This window comes from Suncus etruscus, chromosome X (genome assembly GCF_024139225.1).
Source record: "Suncus etruscus isolate mSunEtr1 chromosome X, mSunEtr1.pri.cur, whole genome shotgun sequence".
Classification (NCBI taxonomy): Eukaryota; Metazoa; Chordata; class Mammalia; order Eulipotyphla; family Soricidae; genus Suncus; species Suncus etruscus.
Window position 1 is genome coordinate 110,973,725 of NC_064868.1, and position 20,320 is coordinate 110,994,044.

The 20,320-nt window shown below is 36.4% G+C and overlaps 1 protein-coding gene across 1 annotated transcript in view; it reads left to right on the top strand.

The window, feature by feature from the left end:
- The window catches only part of TENM1 (teneurin transmembrane protein 1), an 817,501-nt gene that overhangs the window by 340,151 nt on the left and 457,030 nt on the right, over positions 1-20,320 (top strand). The window lies entirely within an intron of this gene.

A 20,320-nucleotide genomic window follows, 5' to 3' on the forward strand; every position in this document is an offset into this window, starting at 1 on the left:
ATAATCACATTTAGAGTTTAAGGGTAAACACAGACTCAAAGTTACAGTGGGAATACAACATTTCAAGTTAACAACCTCCACAAAGAGCCATGGTGGCCATACTTCACTCAGACAATATTAATTTAATGTTTAAAAAGTCATAAGAGACCAGAGTGGTGGCGCAAGCTGTAGGGCATTTGTCTTGCACGTGCTGACCTAGGACTGACCGAAGTTCAATCCCCAAGAGTCCCATATGGCCAGGAGCAATTTCTGAGTGCATAGACAGGAGTAACTCCTGAGCATCACTGGGTGTGGCCCAAAAGCAAAAAAAAAACGTTATGATTCAGAGAAGGTCATTTATTAATGTTTAAGTGATAAGTATACCAGTCATACTCCTAAACATATATGCATATAACAAAGGACCTGAAAATACTTAAATGCTACTTGAATGCTATACTTTAAGGTTGACAATGATAATAATACACTAATGATTTAATATTTAATGATATAATATTGTTCGGTCACCTCACATTAGATCAACTAGCCTAAATTTCAACCAGGAAAATTGGTTTTGAGGAAGACAATGGAAGAGAGGGGTTATATATATGTACATATATATACATATACATATATATACATACATACATACATACATACATATATATGTGTGCGTGCTTTTAGTTCCAAAAAGTCTGAATACACATTCTTCTCTGGTGTACCTGGGAAATTTTTAGATATATCACATACTGGGCCACCAAACTTACCTTCATAAATTCATGATGATAAAAATTTCATCAGCTGTCTTCTCAGACCATGATGCACTGAGAATAGTAGTTAATCACACACACACACACACACACACACACACACACAGAAATAACTGAAACACATGGAAATTAAGCAGCTCACTACTGACCTGTGGGTCATAAAGGAAATCTCAAGATTCTCAGAAACAAACCAGTTTGAGGACACAGCTTATGAACCTAGGAAACCCAGAAAAAGTGGCAAGAGAAAAAATATAACTGAAAAAGCATTCATCAGCAAGGAAGAAAAGGTCCACATAAATAACATCACTGCTTGGCTTAAGAAACTGGAAAGCCGACCAACAAAATGAGCATAAAGCAGGCAGGGAGAAGGAAAAAATAAAATCAAAAGGACAAATTATTGAATTAGAATCTAGAACAATCCAATAGAATAGTGAAGCCAAATATTGGTTATTTGAAAAATAAACAATGTAGATAAACTACTAGCAAAACTCACAAAGAAAGAAAAGTGTAAGAAACCCAATCAGAAATAAAAGCAGCAACATAACATATATCACAGAAATTCAAAATATCAATCGAGAATACATTGAAAATATGTATTCAACAAGTGAACCTAGAAGAAGTTAATACGTTCTTGTACTGTCCTACCAAGAATAAAACACAGGTCTCCATTTCACCCTCAGGTTAGAATATATGTGAAGCATGCAATGTTTGAAACTGCACACCTACATTCCTTCATATCTCAAGAGCATACATTGAAATACTAACTCTAGTATACTGTCCATACAGTAACACACAAAAGCACCTCCAGGATGCAAAAGGTGTAATAGGAGATCCAGGTAAAACCCCATCAAATTTAGTGAGCAAAAACGGTAGTCCTCAAGACTCAACAAATAAAAATCAGTTTTATAATCGCTACTATAAGGACTTTAGAGAAGAAATGTTGATGTTTAACAAGCTCAAAGAAACAACGAATGGGGCCTCCCAAAACGAACTAAGAAAATGTGGAAAAACAATTATTATTGAAAAAATCAATGCTAATGAAAACCATTCAAAACAAAGATGAGGCACAAGTAGATTCACTTGTGAGTTCTTCTGAAAATTTGAAAACGACCTACTGCTTACTGCCAGTACTTTTCAATGTATTTCAAGTGACAATTAATGTATATTTTATTTTACTTTATTAATGGGACCATACCCTGTGGTGCTCAAGGTTTACTCCCAGTGTAACCTAGGTATCTTCACTTCCCCACACCTACGCCCTGTTGGTGGGATCGAAAAATGGTGCAACATTGGGCCTGAGAGATAGCATGGAGGTAAGACGTTTGCCTTGCATGCAGGAGGTCAGTGGTTCGAATCCTGGCATCCCATATGGTCCCCGAGCCTGCCAGGGGAGATTTCTGAACGTAGAGCCAGGAGTAATCCCTGAGCGATTCCGGGTGTGACCCAAAAAACAAAAAAATAAAAACAAAAAAAACCTTGGAAACACTGCAGAAAATTAATATTAGAACTTTCATAAGACATATTAATCCCACTGCTGAATAAAGTAAAAAGAATTAAAAGCAGTATCTCAGCAAGAGCTGTTTATACAACCATGTTGGGAAAAAAATAAATTTCACAGTAACAAAGTGACAGCAAAAATAAGTGTTCATTAATTGATAAATTTACAAAAATGGGGCATAGCTTGCTGTTGAATATTATTTAGCCTTGAAAAATAGTTTTTTTAATGAAAAATAACCAGTCATGGGAAAAACAAAACCACTTACATAAGATAGCTTAAATAGTTACCTGCATCTAAACAGAGGGTTGAACGACAGTTTACCATGAGCTGGGGAGAAAAGGAAGAAGACAATTATTTGACTAAAAGTTACATAGTTTAGCAATTTGCAAGATTTTGCAAGAGACCTATTTATAATTATGTAAATGTACCTAATACTATTAACATTTATATTTAAAAGAAGTCTAAATGATAGGTTATGTTTTGTGTTTTAACTAAAATTAAAAATCACATTTAATATTTTCTTTAAAGAATAATGAATAACAAATTATATTCTATTAGTATGTGACAAGGACTTTATTCATTTAACCTGAGATCTTTTCATCACTGTATCCTCTTTTGTTATATTTTCTAATCAACCTCACATTCTAACTGGAAATAAGATGAATTCCTTACATTGTAAATAAAAATAGTGAAATACACTTTAAAGAAATATAGATTTAGATATTAATTTCATAAATCTGTTTATAAGATATAAAATATTGTTAAAGATATATATTTCCATTTTCTATAAAATTCTAAGTGTATATTAAACTACTTTATTTAATGCTAATAGATACCCTCAGAATAATATAGTATGAGGGGTTTAAAAGGAGAGAGTTTATTTTCTCTTTTTTATATAGACGATTTTCAAATCCTTAAAGGAGCATTTTTTATATCTTCATACACCAACAGTTGGGCTCATCATTCTTGAAGATATTTTTTTCAATTTCCTTTATATGCCCATTTCCTTTTACCTTGCTTTTTTCTTTTTAAAATTTGAGCTCGAATATTAAAACAGATGCAAAGGAGAGTACTACTTACACATAAACTCTTGAACTGCATTTTTATCATTTGCTCTGTGGAAAAAACCCAATTGTCTGAAATTGATAGCAACATTTTAGTATATCCCCAGGTCCTGAGGGAAAAGCAATGTGCTTAGACAGATGATCTGATTTTATGAGCACATAGCTGAAGTGTAGCTCTGTGCATTTGTCTTTACGCTCGTACTTTTTTCAGGGACTATGAAAACACATTTAGGCAGTAGCTTCACTTTCCAACAATGAACTGCAAAGCCTATCACAATGCAGAGCATTTGCATTGCTGTTTGTCATGATGTGCATCAAAGTGTAGATCACTTTCAGCTTCGAACTTAATCTGAGTTCTTTAATAAGAAAACCGGAATGTTAGAATAAGAACTCATTTTATTATCTACCCTCACTGGATTGTGATTTGGATTCTACTCAAATATGAATTAGTTTAAATGTTGCTCTGCTGCAACTGTTGAATTTATTCATTATGCTGTAATATTTTACTTATGAAACTGCATTTAGAAATCCTTCAGTGTACATCAAGATGAAATTACAGTGCTCAGGGATATTGATTATTGCTTGTAATTGCCATCATAATAGCCAACAATTCTGTCTTTCTTTGTCTTTCTCCTACCTCTTAATGATATACCAAACCAAATCAATAACCAACATATTGGGCTACTTACATTGTCTCAAAAATCCAATTGTTCTCCTTCATAAATATGCAAAGGATCGAAGATTTTATCTCCAAACAATGAATAAAAGAGCCCTATGCTGCCTAGTTTCTCTTTTCATCCCATAGGAACCTATTAGAGTTTTGCTGCATAGGATCAGTTATATGGAAGTGACATTTTGTCATGTCCACAGTAAGTATAAGGCAGTTGTGGGGAGACAGGGTAACTATTTCACTCTGCTATCTGTAACATGCCACACTTCTTGCCCACTAGTAAATTAGATATCTAAAGAGGAGAAAACACAGACTGGGGGAGTTAACCAGACATTCAAAAATAAAATTGCCTCCTTATGACATGGAGATTATTTCAGAACCTAAAGAGGAAATGAAATCAAATAGAAGAATCAGAACCCCGAGTCACATTTTCAATAAGATACATATATTCAGTATGATTGGCGCTGTAGTACAGTGATTAGGCCATTTCCCTTACACATAACTGACCAGGTTTCGATCCCCAGTATCTCAGTATGCCCCTGAGCCTGCCAGAAAGAATTGCTGTGCACAGATCAAGAAATAACCGCTCAACAGCACCGGTATGCCACCTAAATAAGCAACAACAAAAAATTAAAACAAAAATATATTTAGGCTCATTTCTACTACTGGCATTACTTCTTCATTCTAGAGACTAAATTAGGGGCTGTTTTGAAGTACAGTAAGTCTTTAAATTATGAACAACCAAAAGACAGCTTCTTTGTAATGCTTTCCATCTTATCCTGAAATAGTTAAGAATCATTTCACTTGTTTAACCTGGACACTAAAAAGGATATTACAAAGAAGCGTCAATCTGATAAATACTGTAGCTGATATGTAGCAAAATATAATTGAAGTGTATTATTTTGGAAGCCCCAAAATATAAATTTAGTTACAATATTAACTACCTGTTATCTTAGGCAATCTCTTTTCATTTTCTCTTTTTCTGTTTCCCTAAAGTTAAAAATAAGGGCAATTGACAATTAGATAATTCCTGAGATTTCTTCCAATTCTGAATATTTATAGCATCATTTCCATACTATTGTCACTGCTCTGAAAGGTAATAGGCAAAGCATAACTAAATCTAATTCAAAGCAACTTTCATGCAAAAATGATCAATAACAAGATTTTTTGTGTCTTAAAGATCTAAATTAAAATCTTATAGTATCCACTAACTGCATAACTGCAGTACAGTGTATAAAAATATAATGAATAGAAGCATTTGCTCTGGAGCCAGACTTCTGGGGTTTGAAACTTAGTTTTTATAATCTGTTGGAATATGGACAAGATACTTAACCTCTAACACTCTCTTTATATATATATATATAAAGATTTATATGGAGATACTAACTGTAATGGATTGTTGTGCAGATTAACTGATATACCAAGTGGAATATTTTGAACAATACCTCGTATAAGCACTTGCCAAATGTTACTTATAATCATTTGATAACTACTATAATTATTACTTTACTGATAAACTTCCTTTGATCTCTGTTTTATCATCTGTCAGATTAGATTAATAGTATCAGCCTCACAGACATATGAGGATCAAGATATTGTATATACAGTACCTATTTCGGTGCCTGGCCTTTTTAGGTGCTCAATAAATCATGTTCACAGAAATAGAACCATCTATTTATGTGGTTGACATGTACACTTTTTTCCACTCACCTCTCCTGCAATCTCAATGCTAGTTACAAAAACAATGCAAACTAAAGGCAGAACAAACATAATTTCTCTTCAGAGGATAGCATTATTCTATAATCCATTCCCAATAGTGTTTCCAGGTTTAGTCTCATTCAGTTGGTGATATCTTTAAGAACCATTTCTCATGCATAGAACTGAAATTCACATTTGTAGCAAATGTATAGTATTTTGTAATATAATTTACTAAGCCATATAAATATTGTTAAGTATATAAGTATTTACTTATTTTTACAAAAAATACTGAAATTCCCAACTTTATATATGCGTTGCCTTGTAAATTATTTAATAAGTATTAATTTCTAAAGCAACAATTATTGGACCAGAGGGCATTTATGTTTATTGTTTTTGATATAAAGTGTGAAGCTGCCTTCTAGAAAGTGTATGAATATATACTACCTTCACCAACTCGGCCATTTAAATAACATTATTATTGTAATATAATACGTTATTATTGTAATATAAAAACAAAATTTGATAACTTGTATATTTTAAGAGGCATGTAGAGTACTTTTACCCTTAAATATATGTGCTCTTGTTATTTAAACATGGAAGCTAGAGGGGGTGAAGCGATAGTCTTTGCTTGTTCATTAGTTCACCACTATGTTTCTTTATATACGGCATGTGATAGAGATTCATTCAGTATCTCTTGCTGCTCCATGACTAATCATTCAGCATGATACTATCCAAGTACAGAAACGTTATCTTTTTGTAAGCTAAGTAATATTAATTACATTGTGTATATACCATGGTTTCTAAATGCAGTTTTCTATTCTAAAACATAGTTGTTCCCATATTTTGGTTATTGTGAAAAGTGCTGAAAGAAACATAGGGATGCAAATCTCTTTTCTCCATTTGAGTTTTGGGCCGATGGAGTATATTTCTAAAAATGGAATACCTGGGTCAAATGGAAGCTTCATTTCAATACTTTTTCTTTACCTCTTTTATATTTTATTTTTTCCTATGCATTTTTATATATTTTATTCAAACACCTTGATTACATACATAATTGTGTTTGGGTTTTAGTCATGTAAAGAACACCACCCATCACCAGTGCAACATTCCCATCACCAATGTCCCAAATCTCACTCCTCCCCACCCCACCCCCGCCTGTACTCTACAGGCTTTCCATTTCCCTCATACATATGCATTTTTAAAGATTATTCAAAATAATCTAAGACCAATTCTGCAATGTGAGTGCCTAAAGAAACTCATGGAAAAATCTTTTTTTATATCTTTATTTAAACACCTTTATTACAAAATATGATTGTAGTTGGGTTTCAGTCATATAAAGAAAACTCCCCTTCACCATTGCAGCATTCCCATCACCAATGATTTTTAAAAACTTTGCTTTCACTTATCTGGAAACAAATATGATCAACTATGTCAACATGTGATAGATGTTCTTTAAATTAAGTAAATAAATTATAAAAATAAAATTGCACTAGTTCATTTTTTTCTCTAGATGACTGGTTTTCCCACCACTTCTTTCACTCATTGAAGATGTTTTAGTTTGTTTTTATTCTTTTTTGGTTCCACTTCATTGTTTTGTTCCTTTATCAAAGATCAACCTACCATATACCTGAGCATCTATATCAGGATATTCAACACTATTCCATTGATCTGAGGTTTTATCTTTAATACCATGCTGCTTTAATTTTGCCACTTCACAGTCAAATTGAAGTTGTGGTTGTGGAAAGTGATACCTTCTGCCATCGTTTTTCCAAGTATTGATTTAGCCACTCAGTAGTGTGGGTTATTGTTCCATATGAATTTTATTTATTTCTTTGAAAAATGTCATGGGTGTCCTTATGGAGTCTGCATTTAATCTTTACAATGCTTTGGGGAGTATTGCCATTTTGATGGCTCACTTCATGAGCAGGAGATATGTTTCCACTTCCATGTGTATTCTTTTATTTCTTGAAAGATTGCTTTATAGTGTACTCTGCCTATATCTTTCACCTCATTAAGTAAGCTGATTCCTATGTAGGTAATTTTCTGAGACACTTGTGAAAGGATTTTTCTAATATAATTTTTATTTTAATTATAGTGGCTTACATATCGTTCACAGTAATATTTCAGGTACATATTTACATTGAGTCAGGGGGATTCCCACCACCGAATTGTCCTCCCACATCCGCTACCATCCTACCTCCCATATCCTCCACTCTCCCCCCAGGGTCTGCTAGAATGCGTGGTCCCTTCTGTGTCTAGTTTATTACTTAGTGGTCTTATAGCTGTTTGGTCTTGGTGCCTCCATTACTGCCCCCTCTAATTGGGAGGCGGGACTAGAAAGTTCAAGTTATGTGGTTTTGTTTGAGGAAGAGAAAAGTAATATAATGGGCTAAAAATCGACTACGCTGACTATGAGCAGAGTCATTCTAGAGGCTCTCATCCTTGGTTTGAGGGACGAAGGGGAAAAAAAGGTGAAACACCACAACAGTTCAAAAAGAGGAATCAAATAAGATATCCAGTGAGCACTGCAGCAATAAAAATATGCACCACATAGTTGCCATGGTCGTGAGATAGGAAATATGACAAGGTACAAAAAGGAAGAAGAGAAAAGAAGAAAGAAAAAGTAAATATATAAATAAAAAATGGACAACTACTTCAATATCCACCCCAAAACAAATCGACAAAAACTAGATAAAAAGAAGAATTATTTAGTGTTTTTTGACTCTTCTCCTCCCTGCATAGGCACAGTAAATATTGGGGTCATCTGAAATGGGAATCCCCTTGGCCTACGAGATACAGGGTTTCTCTACCCTTGGAATATATTGTCATGGGATTATCTATAGACTCCTTTCACGTTCATTTACTCTTCCCTTGGTGTTTTTGTGGCGTATGGAAGACTTCTGCTCTGATCTGGATGATAAAACCAGATCTCTAAATATAGAGGTCTCAGTCTGTGCACAGGTCAATGAGTGGAACTTATGATGAAGACTTTCTTTGTGATTTTAGAAGTTCTGTTTCCTCGATGTCATTTTAATCTGTCTTATGTGGTTAGTGGTCTTGGCCCTTGCGCTGAAACTGGGATGGAGCCTGGGATATGGTCTTTCGTTATGTTTCCAGAAGTCCCATTCAGTTGCAGTTGCCTCAGTCAGGTCTCTGGAATGAGAGGTCATGATTGTTGTGCAGGACGTAGACCAAACCCTAGACTAGGGCTTTCTTGTTGGTCCCAGAATACATACTGCCCGGTCATGGTTCTATCAGCCAGTCATCTGTAGATCACGTTCTTGGCTTTTGCACAGCCCATAGTGTGATAAGTCTTCTGATTTTGTTTTATCATTGGTTGGTAAGGTAGGATAACCTGTTCTTATGTCCATTTGTTCCCAATTTCCTCGTTGTCAGGATATCATATTAGAACTGGCACATGTTGGAGTTCGAGTAGTATTCAGGATGTCCCAGATGGGCTTTGGTTCCTGTAGCTGTTGTGAAGAACTGTGTCATTTCTATGTCTGGGGTTCAGGATTCAAGTCTGGATGGTCGGTGTCTAATCTCCTGGAGTCTAAGATGGATCCACATGATATATTTTCAAGGTGGGAGATTCCCCTGTATTGTAATAGTATGAGTTGTTATCCCTAGTAGATAAGAGCTTGTTTATATACGTGAGATTTCCCCTTTTTAGTGTGCCTTGGCAGGAAGAAATGGTGCTTCATTATATTGCCAGTGCATTTGGGGGTGAAAAGAACAGAGAAGCAAGTCATACACCCAAAAAAAAAAGAAAAATAGAAATAAAAAAGATATAATTGTTCACATATGTATAGTAAAAAATAATCTTAAGTAAAATGAAATAAAAAATAAAGAGGTAGTGTTATACAGGTCTTATACTTATTACGGAAGTATAGGTTTCCCCATTGCCTTTTGAGATTTTCTTGTGGGGTGTGGGTTTCCAGGTGCCTTTTCATTGCACACTCTGCCCTTCCTGAGATTGGTAAAAGATTTGAGGGAGGGGGTCTTGTGTAAATTTCTTGCATTGGGAGTCCTTTTAGGGCTAAGTCCAGTATTCAGCAACAGTCCACATTAGGATAACTTGATAGGGAGGGCTACACAGCATGAGTCAGCAGGGTTGTTGGTTGTCTTTTCCTGCCGGGGATGAGGTGTGGGTTTGAGTGGATGTCCCTTTGCTTGGGTGCTGGGCACTGGTTCGTTGGGGTAGGAGGTCAGTCTTGATACCTAATAGGTTAAGAACTGAGGGTGAAGAGTTTTAATAAATTGGAAAATCTGGATGGGATTGAGGGGTGAAGGGATAGTCGGATTCCTGAAGGGGGATAGGGGAGAGTATTTGGAAGGGGCAGAAATGAAGAAAAGAGAAAATAAGATTAAATAGGAAAAAGATAAAGGAAGGAGTAGTGAGAAGAGAGGTGAAAAGAGTGGGGGCATGTTATTTTGCTTGAATATGTTCGATGAGTAGGCCCTGTAGTATAAGTCTGCAGGTCACAGTTGCTGCTTCGGTGGTCTGGCTGGTCACATTCTTCAGGTCCTAAAAGAAGGTATACCCTAGAGATAAAGGGTATGTTAAAAAGTTTTATCGAGACAATTTTGTAATGTAACCTGGTTATGGTATCTCGTGTGGCTTAGTTCTGAGATGCCATCTTAGGTTGTCCATTCTTTGTATCCAAGAACGCCTGTGGACAGAAAAGCTGAGAGATTACTTTAAATATATTAAGCTTAAGGCATTAACACCTATTATTTTGAAATACTTCCATTGGATTCAGTGATTTCTTGTGGTATTATTTACCTGTAACCTTGTATAAGATCCCTAAGAGATTATTATGAGCCTTTGCAGTAACAGGCAGATTACATACCTGTTGTCTCTATGCTGCTGTTTCTGCAGTAGCTGGTTAACTTATGGTTTAATGTGTGGTCGAGAGTTTATGATGTTCCTCTTTCATGTGTTTTGGGCACTTCTGCCCAGTATATGTGTGATGTTACAGTGTTTGGAGTTTCTATTCTGTTAAGTTCTATTACTTGATCTTTGAATATTAGTTGTATATATTGTGTAATTTCTAGGTGCATCAGAATAATGCTGTCATTCTGTGTTTATCTTTCATCTTCTGGCTTACTTCGTTTAACATAATATGTTCTAGGTCCATCCATGTTGCTGCAAAATCTGTGATTCAATCATTTCTTAGTGCTATGTAGTATTCCATTGTGCATAGATACCACATCTTAATGATCCACTCATCTGTTGTTGAGCAACGAGGTTTGTTCCAAGACTTGGCTATTATACTGAGTGCTGTGATAAATAGTGGGGTGCACACATATTTTGGGATGAATGTCCTTCCGACTTGGGGGTAGACACCCAGGAGAGCAATTGCTGGGTCAAATGGCAGCTCAATTCTGAGTTCCTTGAGCACTCTCCAGACTGTTCTCCATAGGGGTTGGACTAGGGGGCATTCCCACCAGCAGTGGATTAGAGTGCCTTTCATACCACAATCCCGCCAACAGATTTTGTTTCCATTATTTTTGATGTGAGCCATTCTCACTGGTGTAAGGTGGTACCTCATTTTTGTCTTGATTTGGATTTCCCTAATGATGAGTGAAGGTGAACATGTTTTCATGTGTTTTTGCCATCTTTTGATCTTCTTCGGTGAAGTATCTTTTCATTTCATCTCCCCATTTTTCTATGGCTTTATTTGGTTTTGTGGAGTTCATCTTTCTGAGTGTTTTGTATATTCTGGATATCAGTCCGTTATCGGACATGTTGAGTGCAAAGATTTTTTCCCATTCAGTTAACTGTCTTCTTGTGTTAAGTATGGTTTCTTTTGCCATGCAGAAGCTTTTTAGTTTGGTGTAATCCCATTTGTTTATGTTTGATGCTAAAGTTCTTGCCATTGGCAATCTATCATCAAAGACTTTTTTGATATATAGGTCTTCAAGTGTTCTGCCCATTTTTTCTCAATAAACTTTATGGTTTCGGGTCTTATTTCGAGGTCTTTGATCCATTTTGAGTTGACTTTTGTATATGGGGTGAGGTATGGTTCAATTTTCAATTTCTTACATGTGGTTTTCCAGTTGTACCAACACCATTTGTTGAAAAACTTTCTTTGTCCCATTTCAAGTTCTTGGCCCTTTTGTCAAATATTAGTTGACTATATGTCTGGGGGCTTTTTTCTGGAAATTCTGTTCTAACCCACTGGTCTGAGGCTCTGTCCTTGTACCAGTACCATGCCGTTTGGATCACTATGGCTTTATAGTATAGCTTCAGGTTAGGTAGCAAGATGCCACCCAGCTTCTTGTTTTTAGTATGTGTTTGGCTATCCTGGGTCTTTTGTGGATCCAGATGAATTTTATGATTGATTTTCTAATTCTTTAAAGAATGATGTCTGAATTTGAATAGGAATCGCATTAAATCTATATAGAAGTTTGGGTAGGATAGTCATTTTGACTATGTTGATTCTATCTACCCATGAGCATGGGGTGTTCTATCATTTCCTTAGATCCTCTTCAATTTCTTTCTGAAGTGTTTTGAAATTTCCCTGATATAAGTCATTCACTTCCCTTATAAGGTTGATCTCTAGGTATTTAATGTTTGTTGTAACTATTTTAAATGGAATTAAATTCTTAATCTCTCTCCTCTACTTCATTATTTGTGTAGAGAAATGCTACTGTCTTTTGTGTATTCACTTTGTAGCCAGCCACTTTACTGTGTTGGTTAATTATTTCTAGAAGTTTTACTGTGGACTCTTTAGGGTTTTCTATGTATATCATCATATCATCTGCAAAGAGGGATAGTTTGAGTTCCTCTTTCCTAATTTGGATTCCTTTGATTCTCTTCTCTTGTCAGATTGTTATTACTAGGACTTCTATGATTATTTTGAATAAGAGTGGAGACAGTGGACAGCCTTGCCTAGTTACTGACCTTAGTGGAAATGCTTTCAATTTTTCACCATTGAGGATAATGTTGGCTGTGGGCTTTTCATAGATAGCTGTAACTATCTTGAGAAAGCTTCCTTCTAACCCTATTTTGCTGAGTGTTTTCAACATGAATGGGTGTTGAATTTTGTCAAACGCCTTCTCTGCATCGATTGATATGATCATGTGGTTTTTGTTTTTCTTGTTGTTGATGTGGTGTATGATGTTGATTGATTTATGTATGTTGAACCAACCTTGCATCCCTGGGATGAAACCCACTTGGTCATGGTGTATAATCTTTCTAATGTAGTGCTGGATTTGGTTTGCTAAAATTTTGTTGAGAATTTTTGCATCTATGATTGGTCTGTAGTTTTCTTTCTTGGTGCTGTCTTGCCGTCTTTGGGAATGAATGTGATATTAGCCTCATAAAAGGAGTTGGGGAGGGTTCCTGTCTTTTCTATGGTTTGGAAGAGCCTGTGGATCAATGGTAGTAAGTCTTCTCGGAATGTTTGATAGAATTCACCTGTAAAACCATCTGGACTTGGACTTTTGTTCTTAGGAAGTTTCTTAATTACGTCTTCGATTCCTCTGAAGTTATTGGCCTGTTTAGGTTTTCTAGATCTTCAGATTCTAGTCTTGGTAACTGGTACTTTTCCAAGAATCTGTCGATTTCTACTGGGTTCTCTAGCCTGAGTATAGTTTTTCATAATATGACATCATGATATGTTGTGTTTCTTGGGGTTCTGTTGTAATCTCTCCCCTTTCATTTGTGATCCTATTAATTTGGGTGATTTCCCTCTTTTTTTGGTGAGTCTTGCCAGTGTTTTGTTTATCTTGTTTATTTTTTCAAAAACCAACTCCTGGACTCATTGATTTTTTTGTATTGTTTTCTTTGTTTCTATGTTGTTTATTTCTGCTCTGCTTTTTATTATTTCTTGACTTCTCGTTGTGGTTGGATTTTTTTTCTGCAGTTGTTCCAGTTCCTTAAGGTGATCCTTTAAATTGTTGATTTTGTTATTTTCCTCTTTTCTGACATAAGCCTGTATTGCTATGAGTTTCCCCCTAATTACTGCTTTTGCTGTGTCCTACAAGTTTTGACAAGTTGTCTCTTCATTATTGTTTGTCTCAGGAATCTTTTTATTTCTTCCTTGAGTTGCTCTTTGATCCAACTGTTGTTGAGTAGTATGTTGTTTAATCTCTAGGTGTTTGATTTTATCCATTCTTTCTTCTTACAATCAATTTTGACCTCGTTGCATAGTGATCTGATAGAGTGCTTCTGATGATCCTTACACTTGTGGTTTTATATAAGTTAGATTTATATCCTAAGGCATGTTCTATTTTGGAGAAGGTTCCATGTGGGCTTGAGAAGAATGTGTATTCTGCTTTTTGGGGGTGGAGGGCCCTATATAAGTCTACTAACCCTAGATGTTCTAATTTTTCATTTAGGGCTCTTATTACTTTGCTATTTTTCTGCCTGCTGGATCTATCCAGTGATGATAGTGGAGTATTGAGATCCCCTACTACTATCACATTTCCCTTCATGTTTTTCCCAGGTTTGTGAGTAATTGCCTCACATATTTTGCTGAGTCTACATTAGGTGCATAAATATTGACCAAGGTTAGTACTTCTTGATCTATTGTTCCCCTGATCAGTATGTAGTGACCTTCCTTGTCTCTGATCACTTTCTTGAGATTGAATGCAATTTGGTCTGATATTAGGATGGCCGTCCCTGCTCTTTTTTGTTTTCCATTGACTTGAATAATGGATTTCCATCCTTTTATTCTAAGTCTGTGCCTGTCCTGCATTAGTATATGTGTTTCTTGCAAGCAGCAGATGTCCGGTTTATGTTTTCTAATCTAGTTTTCTAGTATATGTCTTTTAATGGGAGAGTTTAGACCATTAGCATTTAGGGAGATTATTGACAGAGAGGGCTGTTGTGTAGTTGTGTTGTGTAGGGTTGTTGTTTTTACAATCGGGGAGTTGGATTGTGTAATTCCTCTCTGAGTATGTCATTTAAGATCGTTTCTTTTTGCACAAATATTGCAAGATTGTTTTTATTTGAGAATATTTTTAGTCTTCCTTCCCATATGAATGAGAGTTTTGCTGGGTATTGGACCCTAGGTTGGAAATTTATTTCATTCAGTTGTTTAAATATGTCATTTCACTGTCTTCTTCTTGAATTGTTTCAAATGGGAGATCTGGTTTGATTCTTATGTCCCTTCCTTTGTACTTGACGTTTTTTTCTCCGTTATGGCTTTTAAGAGTTCATCTTTCTCTTTGTTGGTTTTTTTTTTTTTTTTGCCATTTGGATTACTATATGTCTTGGTGTTGGCTTAATAAGGTCTATTTTATTAGGGACTCTTTTTACTTCCTGGAATTACATTGAGGTCTCTTTCCAGAGGGTTGGAAAATTTTCTGCTATTATTTCCCTGACCACTTGTTCTTCCCCTTTCCCTGTTTCCTCCCCTTCTGGTAATTCTTAGATTATTTATTTTGTCTTTGTTTATTAAGTACTGGACTTTCTCTTCCAGTACTTTGCCTTTTATTTCCTTGTTGGTTTCCTGGTCAGTTTTTGATTGCAGTTTTTCTTCGAGTTGTTCTATACACTTTTCCAACTGTGCGATTCTGCTCGTATGGCTTTTTACATTATTTATTATTTCCTTAAATTCCATTTGTATGGAATTTCTCATATTCTGTAGCAGTTCTTCTCTTAGTTGGTTGATTTTTTCATCCATGGTTTTCTTGTACTCACTGGCTAGTGCTTCTTTCATAATATTTACCATGATTTGCATTTCTTTTTTCATGGCTGTTTTCAGATCTTCATCTCTTGGACCTGTTCGTTTTGGTGGACTTGGAAACTTGTTTGGGTTTCCTTCCGTGTCTCTGGATGTCAGGGTCTTCCTTGGTTTACCCATATTTCTTTGTGATTCTTGGTGTTGCCTGGTTTGCAGGACCTTTCAATTAGAGCTCACTTTTGCCACCTGTCTAGTTTGATATAGGTGTTTCTGGCTTGTTTGTTATTTTGCTTCCAACTTTTTGGGCTCTTAATTATTTAAGAAATTTGGGTGTTAGGTCTGAGCTGGCTAGACCTATATGTTGTGTTAGGCTAGCAGTCGGCATGGGTGGGCAGGGCTTCCCCACCTGGAGCAGGTGGGGGAAACCAAGCAGGAGGGCGCTGGTGCATGGGTGGGCGGGGCTTCCCTACCTGAAGCAGACGGGGGAAACCAAGCAGGAGGGGCTTGGCGCCATTCCCGTGGTCGGTGTGGGTGGGGGGCTTCCCTACCTGGAGCTGGCTGGGGAAACCAAGTAGAAGGGGGCTGGCACCGTTAGCCCGTTGGCGTGGGTGGGTGGCGCTTCCCTACCTGGAGCAGGCAGGGAAACCGAGCAGAAGGGGGCTGGTGCTGTTTGCGTGGGTGGGCGGGGCTTCCCTTGTGAAAGGATTTTTTAAGTATATTTCCCTCTCATATTTACCATGAAATTTTACTTATTATTATCATTATATTTTGTTTGTATTGGGGCCTCACCCAATGACGTTCAGGAGCAGGGGTTACTCCAGGCTCTGAGCACATAAATCGCTCCTGGCTCAGAAGATCATATGGGATGGAGGGAATTGAACCAAGGTCTGTCCTGGCTCACTTGCATGCAAGGCAAACACGCTACTGCTGTGCTATCACTCCAGCCTCCCTTTTTTTTTTTTTTGGAATTTCTCATTAATTTCTTAGCCTACTATGCTACTATATAAATCTATCATTTCAAGATTCTTTTTGCAATCTTTAGGATTTTCTAAATAGTATCACGTCATCCACAATATAGTATCATTTCATTCACAAAGTTATGTCTTGCAAGTCATTTTGTTTTTAAGAATCTTTTTATCTATTTATCTTTATCTAGCTATCTTAATCTTTATCTATCTTTTTGTCTAACTCGTTAGTTTTTCCCTAACAAGCTACCTAATTTCCATGTCTTTGAGTTAATTCTCCATTTCTATAGTGGTTAACTTCTATTTTCTTTTCTTTTTTTGGGGGGGGGGGGTTTGGGCCACACCTGTTTGATGCTCAGGGGTTACTCATGGCTATGAGCTCAAAAATCGCCCCTGGCTTGGGAGGACCATATGGGACTCTGGGGGATCGAACCGCAGTCCATCCTACTCTAGCACTTGCAAGGCAGACACTTTAACTCTAGCGCCACCTTCCCAGCCCCAACTTCTATTTCCTTTTCTTTCTTTCTTTTTTTTGGTTTTTGGGCCACACCCGGCGGTGCTCAGGGGTTACTCTTGGCTGTCTGCTCAGAAATAGCTCCTGGCAGGCATGGTGGACCATATGGGACACCGGGATTCGAACCAATATGGGACACTGAGATTCGAACCAACCACCTTTGGTCCTGGATAGGCTGCTTGCAAGGCAAACGCTGCTGCGCTATCTCTCCGGGCCCCCAACTTCTATTTTCAATGTATCTTTTCCTTATAAGATAGGTGCCAGGATTTCCATCTTAGTGCCTCCATAGAGATAACCTTTGAGTCCCAGTATGAGGTCTTTCATGTGCATAAGAAAAGGTGTATATTCAGATTTTAGGGAATTAAAGGCTTTTCTTCAATTTCATCCTGCTAAGCAAGTATTTCCTAATTGAGCTTTATTCAAGTTGATCTATTGAAATAAGAGCATGGTATTGAAGTCTCCAATTACTATGTGCTCCTAGTAATGTCTTTCTTTAGATGTCTTAATTATTTGAAGTATTTTGCCAATATATCATTAGATACATATGTGTTTAGGAGTGTGAGTTCTTCCTGTATATCTGTATATACAGATAGCTTGAGTGTTAGGAAATGCTCCTCTGTCTCTTATAAACGTTTTGAGCATGAAATTTTTAACCTATGACTGTTGATATTTATATGACTGCACCAGCATTTTAAGGATGCTATTTACTTGAAGAATTGTCTTTCAACTTTTCACTTTGAATCTGACTCTTTAAATATTCAAACGTGTTTTTTTTTTGCAGACAACAGAACATTGGCTTCAGTGTTCTAATCCATTCTGCCATTCTGTACCTTAATCTGTGCTATTAGCCCAATGACAGTGAGGTAGATTGTTGTGGAGTTTTGTGCCATATTTCTGTAGGAATCTGGTGAGTTTGTAGGATTTCTTTAGTCTTAAATTTGCCTCTATAGGGGCTGGAGAGTTAGCATGGAGGTAAAGTGTTTGCCTTGCATGCAAAATGTTGGTGTTTCAAATCTCGGCATCCCATATGGTCCCCTGAAACTGCCAGGCGCTATATCTGAGTATAGAGCCAGGAATAACCCCTGAGCGCTGCAAGGTGTGACGCCTCCCCCCCAAAATTTGCCTCTTTATTTCTTTTTCTAAAAATTTTTTTGTGTATATAAAGTTCCTGAGTTTTTCATTTGAGAAGTTGTTTATTATTCCTTCAGGTATAAATGAATGTCCTGCTTGTTGAGGCAGTCATGTCAATGAGTTTTATTACTATATCCAACTATTCCTTGTGGCTCAGAGGATTTCATTCGTTAAATGTGATATATATGTGTGTGTGTGTGTGTGTGTGTGTGTGTGTGTGTGTGTCTTCTAATAATTTTATTTGGATCTCTTTAAGCTCATACAATTTGGGCCTCCTGGATCTGGGTACATATACTCTCCAGTTGCAGTAACTTCTTAGCAATGATTATCTTTGACTGTTGCATCTTTATCAGGGTCGTCTTCCTCAACACCAATGGTTCTTATGTTGTTCCTCTTGTATCCATCCCCAAAATCTCTTGTCATTTGTTTGTTTAATTTGAATTTAATTTTTATCTTTGGAACTATTCTTGCATTTTCTGCATCTCATATTTCAGTTGACTGTTTCAGTCATCAGCAGTTTTCTGTTTTAAGGCCTTCCAGTGAGGTTTTCATTTTTGCCTACCAAGTTTTTCTGTTTTATTTTTATTTGTATTTTTCTCATTTCTTCTCTCATATCCTGTTGTGTTTTACTGAATGGGCATTCTATTGTTTCTTTGAGCTTGCTAAACATCCAAAGAGTTTCTACTCTGAATTCCTTTGGGTGGAGTCAGGTTCTTCGGTGAGTCTGTTTTGTGTGTAGTCTTTTTTGTGAGTCTTTTTTTGTGTGTGTTGCTGTAGTTCCTTCTCAAAGTCAAGGAAGAATGTGGCATCAGTGCATGCTTGGTGACTTGCTTAGGGAAAGGCTACCTTATGCATTTATACATGGTTGAAACATACCAGGTGATGCTGACTCTTCTTGAAAGGGTCTTGTGTGTTAGCCTTTTAAAATATAGCACCAGTATGGTTTCTGTTTATTTACAAATGCATTTATTTACCTCACGTATCATAGTCAGTTGAGTAGTAGAGTAAAGATTCAGGAGCATGAGTGACGTGGATTCCTTTTTGGGCTCTGTAATTAACTGTGTAGGTAAATTTAGGTCCATATTTAACCTATATATGCCTTCATTTTCTCAAATGAATGATGAGGGTAATACTGTATTTTCTGGCATATAAGACGACTTTTGAAACAAAAGAAAAGTCAATCGAAAATCAGGGGTGGTCTTATACGCCGAGTATATTCCAAAAAATGTTTCAATATGCCGCTAAACGAAAATTGTCTGAATATTGCCACAAAACAAATTTTCCAACTCGATCCTGCACCAATTACTGCAAGGCTGCTCGGACCTCCTCTCTAACTCAGCCAATCCAAGCAGGCGTTTTATGCATGCAAATTAGACAATGTTCTGGACCCGAATCTACACTGTCAAAAGCCTGCTCAGATTGGCCAGAGTCAGAGAGAAAGTATATTAGTGTATAACCTTTGAACCTTTGCTTGTTGTGATTGGCTTACTGTGGTACATGAGCACAGGAACACATGCAGCACATGCAGCACAAGAATGTTCTGTCTGATACAGCGAATATAGGCTTAAACCTATGTTTTAACTGCAAAATTAGGGAGTCGTCTTATACGCCCAGTCATCTTATACTCCGGCAAATACAGTATCTACTATTTTATATGAATGAACACAAACTGAGGTAATAAGTATTTATTATCACAATGCTTGGCACTTAGAACTAAAAGATATATATTATAGGGCCAGAGTGATAGAGGAGCAGGAAAGCAAATTACCTTGCACTGCTCCAAACACCATCAGGTATTATCCCTGAGAGCTGAGCCAAGAATAAGCCAAGCATTCTACCACATGTCACCAAGAAATATAATATATATGATATATTATCACAAAATATATATTACATATATATCACAAAATATGTTTTATTTCTCTTTGACAATAATACGAAATATTCACATCACAATATCCATGAGTACTCAATAGACATCCTATTACAATTCAAGCATAGTATGTTTTCTTCTACCCTGATTAGAAAAACAAGATTATGGAAGATGTTACTTCCTATAAGGGTAGGTATAGGAATTTACTTAAAACAAGAAGGGCTAACTTTCTGTGGTTGTTAGAAATGTTACATACTTAAATAGGTATTTAGGGGATTGTGATGCATAAGTCAAGTCTCAAAATTTTATGCACTTTAATTTTTATACAATGTGAGGTCTATATTTTATGATAGAAGTTGAAATCTACATAATAATATCCAAGTTGTAATCTGTAAGGAGAAAATACTATTGTTGTACACAACTTATTTTGATATTCTTTAAATTAATATTAGCTGATATATTAATAAAAATGGAAATGTTTGTAGATAGGTTTGTAGATAGGTTTAGTACCATCAAGTGTAAG